Source organism: Dendrobium catenatum, unplaced genomic scaffold, assembly GCF_001605985.2.
Source record: "Dendrobium catenatum unplaced genomic scaffold, ASM160598v2 original_scaffold_254917, whole genome shotgun sequence".
NCBI classification, from domain to species: domain Eukaryota; kingdom Viridiplantae; phylum Streptophyta; class Magnoliopsida; order Asparagales; family Orchidaceae; genus Dendrobium; species Dendrobium catenatum.
The window spans coordinates 492795-502985 of record NW_021573316.1 but is presented as its reverse complement, the minus strand read 5'-3'; the positions used below and the strand labels follow the sequence as shown (position 1 = coordinate 502985).

Sequence of the window (10191 nt, the reverse complement as noted above, 5' to 3'; positions counted from 1 at the left end):
CGATCTATCGTCAGACAACGATCTTTCTAACCACAGTCCCCCACCGACTATGGTCTCTCCAACTACCATCTCCAGACTACGGTCTCCACGACTATCGTCGCCCAACCTTATCCCTTCCGACCTAAATTGCTCTTCGACTACGGTCCTGCTGACCAAACAAACATTTAAGCATTGATTCTTCCAACACCCACCATATAATAAACTATATATAAATGTATATTGACTACATCAAGTCAAGACCTTCTCCCCAAGAAAACGACTCATTTGTAATCGACTACAAACACTTGTGAATTCATTTAAACTGATAAGGCACCATAATTTTTTCCTTTTTTTCAAAAATTTCCACGTTAAAACCAGTGTTTTTTTATGAATGATACACCTTTAATTACTATTTATCTGTCTGCTGCATCTTCCAACAAAATTATGACATTAAACTTTATCACTCTTTACAGCCAACAATAATAATTCCGATCGAGTTAGGAAATCAACAGAAATGGTACTGAATGATAGACTGATGCATGGTAAGAAATAGGAAAATCAGCGCAAAAATGAAAATTTTAAACTACGAAAACTACTTAACGTTGCATTTTGAAACAGAGGGGGCGTAGATGCCGTTGAATCAGAGCTGGAAATATCAGGGAGGCGATATTCATTCATCACCCACTCTGTTTTGGTCCCTGGAGGGACTCTTCCGCGGTAGTAAATAAGAGTCTTCTTCAAGCCGATTAGACGAGACGACGGGGATCAGCCACACTACGAATGGACCGATCGGAACTGGTAGCTTTCCAGAAACCTCTCTCCGTCGTCCGATTCGGCCGATCTCCGTTCCCTCGTCGCCGGTCCCTTGGCACGAAGAAGTACTATTCCTCTCCCCCATCTTAGCCAAAGCTGCAAATTAATTATTTGTTATATTTATATTAAGCTAATTATGAACTCATATGTATATGTATATATACCTGGGAGATCCCAGGGATCATAGAGGCAGAGATTGGTGGTGGAAATGATGCTAAAGCTCCGGTTTTTCCCGGTGACTGATCGCCGGAGATAGAACTCGAAAAGCTCCTCCTCCGCCGGATGGAACCGGAATCCCGGCATGTTCTTCTCCGATCCACACCTTTCCATTTCCTTCTTTTTATTCTTCTTTAATTTCTTCTGTAGAACGGCGATTAATGGAATTCCATTGCGCAGGAGGTTATCCGACCAAAATGTTTTTAAAAGCAAAAAAAAAAAAAGAAGTGAAAGTGGACTATATTTAATATAAATTATGTATTATATTTATTTGAAAATAATTCTAATATTTTAAAACCCCAACAGCAACAACAACATCAAGCCTTTGTCCCACTACGTGGGATCGGCTACAGGAATCTTTTTTTGTCATCGTGTCATGTTAAAAGTCAAATTCTCATTTAAATCTAATAAAGAAATATTATTTCTAATATTTTATAACCAGTCTTTTTATGTCTATTTCTACCTTTCTTAACATAAGTCAAATTTAATACATCAACTTTCCTAACATGATCGTCGTAAGGTCTCCGTTTAAAGTGACCAAACCATCTAAGGCGACTCTTTCTAATCTTATCTTCCACTCGAGCTACTCCAACCATTTCATGTATATGCTCATTTCGTATCATATCTCTAAGGGCAAAGCCACTCATCCATCTAAGCATCCTCATCTCTGAAACACTTAACTTAGTATTATCCTTCTCTTTTAATGGCTAACATTCAGCACCATAAAGCATTGCAAGTCTCACCACCATCTTATAGAATTTTCCCTTAAGTTTGAGGGAAACTTTTCTATCACACAACAAGCCCGAAATTTTCCTTCACTTCAACCATCCAACTTGAATTCTGCTGATAATATCCTCATCTATTTCATCATCATTTTGAACAATAGTTCGAAGATATCTAAAACGTGTACTCTTATTAATGACTTGATCGCCCAAAGTCACAATCCCCTCACTACATCAAATTTATCAAAATATTTTAATATAATTTTAAAAATATTAATTTATTTATAGATTAATATAATATGATAGATAACTGATTATTTATGTATATATATTTTTAATTTTAAATTTAAATTTAAAATATTTTTATAGATGAAGAATTCCACTTTGACTGCAATATAATTATGGATTAACTTATTTATTAAAAATTAGTGGCTTAATCTAATTAATTTTTAATTAGTGTTAAACTAATGATGAATGTGGGTATCTGTGGACATCGTATTAAGAAGAGAGGAAAGGCTTGATGTTGTTGTTGTTGTTGTTGTTGTTAAACTAATGAGGAATGTGGGTATCTGTGGACATCGTATTAAGAAGAGAGGTAAAAGCAACTCAACTCAAGTAACAGAAGTAGAACGACATACACGAACTTTAACTGACTCATCCAATCAGAGCTAAACACATGTACTAGCACACACCTACTAATTAGTATAAATACATGTATGAATTGTAGGTTGTAAGGGTACGAATGAATCTTAGTGAGATAATGACAGAGTAGTCTTACAGTTATCAGAAACATTTTCCCGTTTGGTACCTGACTCGGTACTGCTCGGTATCCGGCTTAGTACTGCTGACGTGACCCATTTTTGTTGGTCTGTGGACAATGAATTGTATTCGACGTCCGCACAGAATAATCTCTCCATAATAAGACCATAGCTGATTTTGTCTGACCGTTTAAAACCATTTTATGTCATTATCTCAAAAAATTTTAAAAAAAATTCGATGGAAATTTATGCAATAAAAAAAACTTGCAATGGAATTTAATTTATCCACTCAAGGGAGATTCCACTTATGGTGGCTAAAAAAAATAAAAGAAAAATCGAGTTTTAATTATAATTTACAATGTTGTTAAATTGAGGAAAAAAATGTGTCAAAAAACTCAATGCAAAATGCATTAAGATCAGTATAATTTAAATATCATATAAAACCCTAATCTAAGTGTAAATTTAAGGATGTTCACTACAGGAAAATATTAGTATACTTGGAGAATTTTCGGTAGAAAATGTGTCGGAAATTACCAACTGAAATTCTGGCCCAAAATATGCCAGCTTACTTAAACCCGACAAAATATTTTCCAGTGGTAATTTCACCGGAAACATTTCCAACGATATGACGGCCAGAAAAGGCCCCATTTACCTTCTCATTTAACTCCGGCTCATTTTGCTTTGCTCATGCTCGCGTCAAGCAACCTACTTGTGTCAGTTGCTTGCTGTCGAACGCCTCATCCATCACCTTCGTGTACACTGCTCTGTCATTGAAGAGCTAAAGATCGCTTAGATTGAACAACCTAAAGAAACTAAAATGCTGAACAAAAATTTTATGATTAGGAGAATCAATATAAAATGTCTGATAAAGTGTTTCAGACTTCCTCCATATTGCTTGAGCTAGAGCTCGGAGTTAGAATTGAGATTAAGTAGTTGGGTAATCAAGTCATTTTAGTAGTAATAGATCTAATTGTTGGATTGTGAGATTGTATGATTAAGTCATAATAAAAGAGTTCATGTTTTAGGTATGTTGAGTCTATTGTCCAAAGTAAATGTGAAATAGACGGATATTATTAGTAGTTCAAGTTGGATTATTGAATTGGAGGAATATATCGAGCCTGCTGTGTGATAGAAAGGTACATCTAGCTCAAATTTAAGGGGAATTTTTATAAGCTATCGGTGAGACATGCAATCCTTTATGGCTCAGAATGTTGGTCATTCAAGTTAAGTATTGCAAAGATGAGAGTGCTTACACTTCGAGACAAAATATTAAATCAGTATAGACTTGCAAAAATTGAGTAATTCCATTGGCATGAAAGATTAGAAAGAACCGTCTTAGATTGATTGGTCACTTAAAACATCAGCCACCGTAGACACCTATTATGAGAGTAGATTTAAATGAGAATTTGACTCTTAATAATACATAATGGAGAAAAAAAATTCATATAATTGAACTCATATAGTAGGATAAATGCTTAATTTATTTTAAAAATACTTGAGCTATTTTAAGCTAATTTTATGTAAAGAACTCAATATTTATTCAAATATTTCTTTAAATAGCTAATCAAACTATAAATATTATTCGATTAAATATATAATTTTCTAACATCGAACGATCGGCTTTATAGGATAGAATCAGCTAAGAAGTCCAGACAAGTCAGGTCTATGAGGGCCCATTTTATAAAAGGCCCATTTAAAATATGCTAATAGTAATTCCGAGACTCTTTAATTAAATTTATACTTCAATATATATCATAATATCATAATATTATGATGTAAAAAATTCAAATAATAGAGCTCATATTTCCAAGATAAGAAAACAGTACATACACTAGAATTAAAAAAAAAAAACAAATATTAAATAGATTAAGTAAAAATATTCTGAAATATTTTATATTATAATGGGCTTCAAAGTCTTGAATTTATACAGACATTAGTACACCTCTTTGATATAAGATGCAAGTATGCAACACAATATTTTCAGCATAAATTTAAAGACTTAGGCTTTGTATGAGACGATTTTTTTATTGCTTTTTAAAACAAAATTAGAAAATTTTATACTAGAAAATTATTTTTGAAAGCGGTGCACAAGCTATCCCAAAGGACCAACATGAAGCCTTAGGCCTTAGGCTTCATTTGGGATGACTTTCTAACAACTTCTTAAAGCATTTTTTTAGTAGAAAAAGTAAAATTTTTCTACTAAAAAACTGCTTTAAAAAGCATTAAGAAGGCTTCAAGTTTGCGATAACTTTCTTATTGCTTTTTAAAGCAATATTTTAGTACAAAAAATTTAAAATTATAATGTTTTTACTAAAGAGTTGTTTAAGAAAATAGTTAGAAAACTATCCTAAATAAAGCCTTAAAAGTTGGTCTTCATACAAAACAAGCCAAGGTATTCTTACCTATTTTTATAGCAATATAATGATGTGAAAATTCAAATAATAACTTATATTTAAAATTTTTAAAAGATGGGCACACAGAGTTATGCCAAAAAGAAATTTAAAAAAAAAAACTACAAAGCTATCGTTCTTCTTATATTATTATTATTATTATTGAACTACTCATAAAAATCTGGATAAAAATTAATGAATTAAGATATTTTTAACCATCCTAAAATATAAATCAAGCAAATGAATTAAATCTAAATTATGGGCTTTTTTTCCTTCAATTGTGAATGCGCTTAAAAAGACTATACAAATTTGCTCCCTATATTTTTCGCTCACAACATTGTACATCTCCTCACAATTCAAGCATTCATTTTTCATTAAAGAATTAATCTAAGTATATCATATTTCTTCTGTAATGAATATTCCTCCTATTATCTTTTCTTCATAAAAAATTAAGAATTCATCTTCATTTAAATAAATAAAATTTATTTAATTTTATAAACATAACTTCGATTTTAAAAAATCTAATTTAATGTTATCAAGTTAAACTAATTTCGTGTTTATCTTAATTATAAATAGATAAATTTCTTATTTTCAAATCATAAGTATATATGTTCTATCATTTTATTGAAAAAGAGTTAGTTATCACCTATAAGTAGTGGGTAGGTAAAATATTTTTTATATTTATACATTGTAGTATTTCATGTTAGTATAAAAAAATATAAAAGTTAATACTTTATCTTTTTTGAAATCCACTATTAAATATTTTATTGTCACATAAAATTTTAAATAATATATAATATATTTAAAAAGAAAAATAATATTTAATGAATATCATATAATTAAAAATTAAAAAGAAATTAATTATATGCTTTTAAATGTTTATACCTATTTTAAAGCAATTCTTTTTAGTATCAAAATTTTTAATTTTTGTACTAAAATCTACTTTAAGAAAACCTTTATATCATATAAAAAACAATCAAATTGAACAAAAAAAGTAAAACCAAATGACAAAAATATTGCATATTAAAGTAATTACTCACCCACCGATGCTTAGCTTAGTGGGCGAGTACAATTGAAAACCCTCAACCCCTATTTTAATCCCCTTGAGTAGCAACGCCTCTTAAGTAGGGTCCCAATAAGTACGGGCCAGCAGGTTATCTGGAGTAGGTGCCTCTTTTAGGTCAGTCGAGGGATTAGATATGTCGTCACGCAGCTCACAAGCTGAAGTGGCAGCAAGTAGATACCCAAATAAAAAAAAAAAAAGTAATTACTCATCAAACAATCAAAGAAAACAGAGAGAATCTTCAGAACAATGAATCATGTAATCTGTAACAGTGGCGTTAAACACATTGAAAAGAACAATGCACAAAAACTTTAGAGAGATTTTTTATTATTTCTATAAACCACAGAGTTCTGACAAAGTTTATCAACATCAATAATATACAAACAATGAAGCTTTATTCCAACGAAAAAAAAAAAAGAAGAAGAAAAAGCTTCAACATGTATGTTTTAGTATATAACAACGGTAAAAATCCAGTCCCAATCTCGCCCTGCTTCACACGACAAGAAAAGAGATGGATTTTACGAAAACAAACAAAAAGTATCATCAAAGCACCATCTACTTTATTATACAAGTATCAAAAACAAAATCTTTATATTCAAATCCCAAGCTTTAGCTCCAAAACTGGGCTGATTTCACCTTCAGCATCTTCACCGTTCTCCAATGGCGGCGGCAAGTTTAAATCCAGCAAGCGGTCATCTTGCGAACAAAAACAAGAAGAAGAAGAAGGAGAAAATTGATTTGGAAAACTCTTTTGTTTCTCGCTTTTGATTGAGCCATCGAAGGAAGAAGACAATGAGTGGATAATTTCGGCACCGCCAAGTTCGCCAGAAGAGGTTTCAGGTGGTGGGCCGTTGGCGAGAAGAAGGAGGGTGGAGGCGACTTGGTATTCCTCGTCGGTGAAGTGAGCCCGGGGGGGACGCGGTGGTGGATTGATTCCTCGCCACCCGCGCTCCGGATGGCAACGCATGTGACCGAATAGAGCTTTTAATGAGGAGAAATGCTTCCCGCATTCAGTGCAAGGCGGAATGGCTTTGGGCAGGCTGGAAAACTCGGGCTTTCTTCGGCCCCGTGGTTTTGTTGCTCCGGCGGGCGGCTGTGGTGGTCGGAAGCGGTGGGAATGATAGCGAGGAGGAAGAAGAGGATGTGGAAGGGAAGGGGAAAGCGGAAGAGCTGGCGGCAGAGAAGGAGTATTTGAAGAGCTCATGGAGGCCAAGTTCGAGATTTGATTATCGGATTCTCCTTATTCCGATCTCTGTTTCCGGGTAAAGCGGAGGAGGAGGAAGAAGATGAAGCGTTTTGTGAGAATGGAACCGCCTCTTCGCAACTTCGCTAACAGTTTGAGCGGTTGCTCAGCGCCGATCAATTATAGGATGCAATTGGGCCGGGGCGGGGCGGGGCGGGGCGGGTTAAGTTGAAAGTGTCTTTGGAATATTGCTAACAATTTGTTTTAATTTGTGATTGAGAAGATTTTGGTGATATATTAAATTGAATAATCCATATTTTTTTGCTATTTTTAGGGCTTAGAAATTAGGAGAATAAATTGTAACTAAAATCTTAAATAATAGACTTAGGGTTCGTTTGGAATGGCTTTTTTACTGCTTCTTAAAGCAACTTTTTGACATAAAAATTTTATTTATTATATTAGAAAGCTACTTTAAAAAGCAGTAAGAAAGTCATCCCAAACGAAGCGTTAGACTATTAGATATGTATATCATTTATATAATAATTTAACTATATTCATTTTAAAAATTAGGCATATTATGTAGCAATTTATTTATATTAAAGGGCAATCTATGATGCATGAAATAAAGCACATGAAAAAAAAAGTATGTACATTCACATATATCAGAATATTCTAATATATCTGATACGTCATCCAAAAATTATCTTAATCAGGCATGAATCTCGAAGCAAAATCAAGTTGGAAACTTCCAAAATTAAAATTGGGATCATTTGAACTTCGATTTCAGAAACTTATAGTCAAGTTGAACGTTTTAGAAATACAAACCCAACGACACCAAATTCGACTTAAACCGAGCCCAAATGATTCCAAATCAAGGACCCGAAGCGCTGTTTGGAAGGTTCGAACCACATATTGGATTACCAAACGGTTTCCAAACATTATGTGCTTATAGTCGAATCGAGCGGCTCGACGAGACAAAACTAGCGAGCCCAAGATTGCAAAATTTTGATATCATTAAGACCATCAAACTTCTGACGAACGGTCCATGATCAAGGGATTCAATATCGGTCATTCATCCAACCACTCCCTATTTACCCTTGATCTCTCACCTTGAAAGGAGGGGTCCAAGCAAGAGAGAGATCGGAGATCACTCTTGCCTCATCACTCCTCGACCACCGCTTGAGTTCCGTCGAACTACCACCTGAGGTCGTTGCTCCGTCGGACCATCGCCTGACGTCGTTGCTCCGCCGGACCACCACTTGAAGCCCTAAGCTCCACCAGACCACTACTAGAGGGCCTCACCTTCATCGGATCACCGTCTGACGTCGTTGCTTCGCCGGACCACCAATAGAAGCCCTGAGCTCAGCCGGACCACCAGTTGAGGCCCTCAGCTTCACTAGGCCACCACTTGAGGCCCTCACCTCCGCTAGACCACCACTTGAGGCCCTCACCTCCGCCAGACCACCGCCTGACATCTTTACTCCGCCGGACCACCACTTAAGGCCCTAAACTCCGTCAAACCACCACTTAAGGCCCTGGGTTCTGCCGGACCACCACTTTAGGCCCAAACTTATCCCAAACCACTACGTGATGCCTTGACTTCAGCCGCACCACCACTTGAGGCCCGGACTTCTATCATACCACCACTTGAGGCCTGAACTTCTACTAGAACACCACCTGAGGCCCGAACTTCTGTCGGATCACCACTAACGCCCGAACCTCTGCCGAACCTTTACTTGATTTCCTGAGCTGCACCAGGACACCACCTGATGCTCGAACTTCTACTGGACCACCACCTGAGGCTCGAACTTCTATCGGACCATCACCTGAGATTCAGACTTCTATCGGGACACCACTTGACTCTCAGAGTTCTCCCAGAGTACTGCCCTTCTACTACAGTTTTTCGGACCCTTATCTCTTGTCGACTATGATCATTCCGACCTCCATCATCAGACAATGATCTTTTTAACACCGGTCTCTCGCCAGCTACAATCTTTCGGACCCCTGTCTAGTGTCGATTATGTCCTTTCCAACCAAAAAAATATGTCTATGTTGATTATTGTAACTCCCACCATGTATTGCGTTCTTTATGGCGTACATTTGTTTCATCAAGTTAAGTCATTCTCCCAAGTAAGGGCCTCATTTGTAATCAACTGCAAATACTAGCTAGTGGATTCATTCAAACTGGGTCAGACCCCGTGGTTTTCCCCCTTTTTAGGGGTTTGCACGTAAAAACTCTTGTGTCTCTTATGAACGCTACACCCTTTATCTAATCTGCTTGTGTGCTGGATCTTCGTACAATGCTAAGACGTTAAACTATGTATTTCTTTTTCATCGCGAATACTCTATGACACAACAATAATATTTTTTATGGTATTCATAAGGCATTATTGTTGAAAAGACATGATTTTTATAAAAATATTTTTGTTTTATAATACCTTCATTAAAATTTTAGAATTGTTTCGTGTCAAGAAATTCATAATTGTAAAAAAAGAGAGAATTTAAAGTATCTATATGAAGATCTTATATTTATAGATGAAAGAAGAGTTGCGAAGTCTTAAGAATTTTTACATGAAAAATCCATAAAGGGAAAATCAACAAAGCCTGGTCCAATTAAAATAATTTTACTAGTGTTGCCATTAATTACAAATAATGCCCTTTATTACAATGAGGGAATATGTTATTACAATGATGTTGACAATAATTATAGATGATTCATTCCATAGTGGGAGTTGTAAATGCAAGAGACATTTGAGTTATCTTCGAGAGATTTATATTTGTTTAATCATTCTCCTTTATGGAGATCAAATTAGAAACCAAGAATAGTATAAACTTTGATGCTAATGTAGAGAATCAAAGTTGATGTCGATGACACACATTGATCTATTAGCGATCGTTGGCATTGATGTTTGTAGCAATGCAGGGTGAGAAAGTCAACATGCATTGACATAAATGTGAAACTATGGTCATGTGATCTTAATCAAGAGACAATAGTAAGGATATCATTGGATGACAGCGTGGTTAAGTGATTATACATGGACAATGGTAATCACGATATATATATATA

At 35.1% G+C, this 10191-nt stretch overlaps 1 non-coding gene across 1 annotated transcript; it reads right to left on the bottom strand.

The window, feature by feature from the left end:
* Positions 1-256: 256 nt before the first annotated feature.
* LOC110103585 lies at positions 257-1174 on the bottom strand. Its single transcript, XR_003699901.1, has 2 exons — positions 957-1174; positions 257-888 (listed from the first exon to the last, which is right to left on the bottom strand). It is a non-coding gene; the product is annotated as an NAC domain-containing protein 22 (transcript).
* Positions 1175-10191: the final 9017 nt, after the last annotated feature.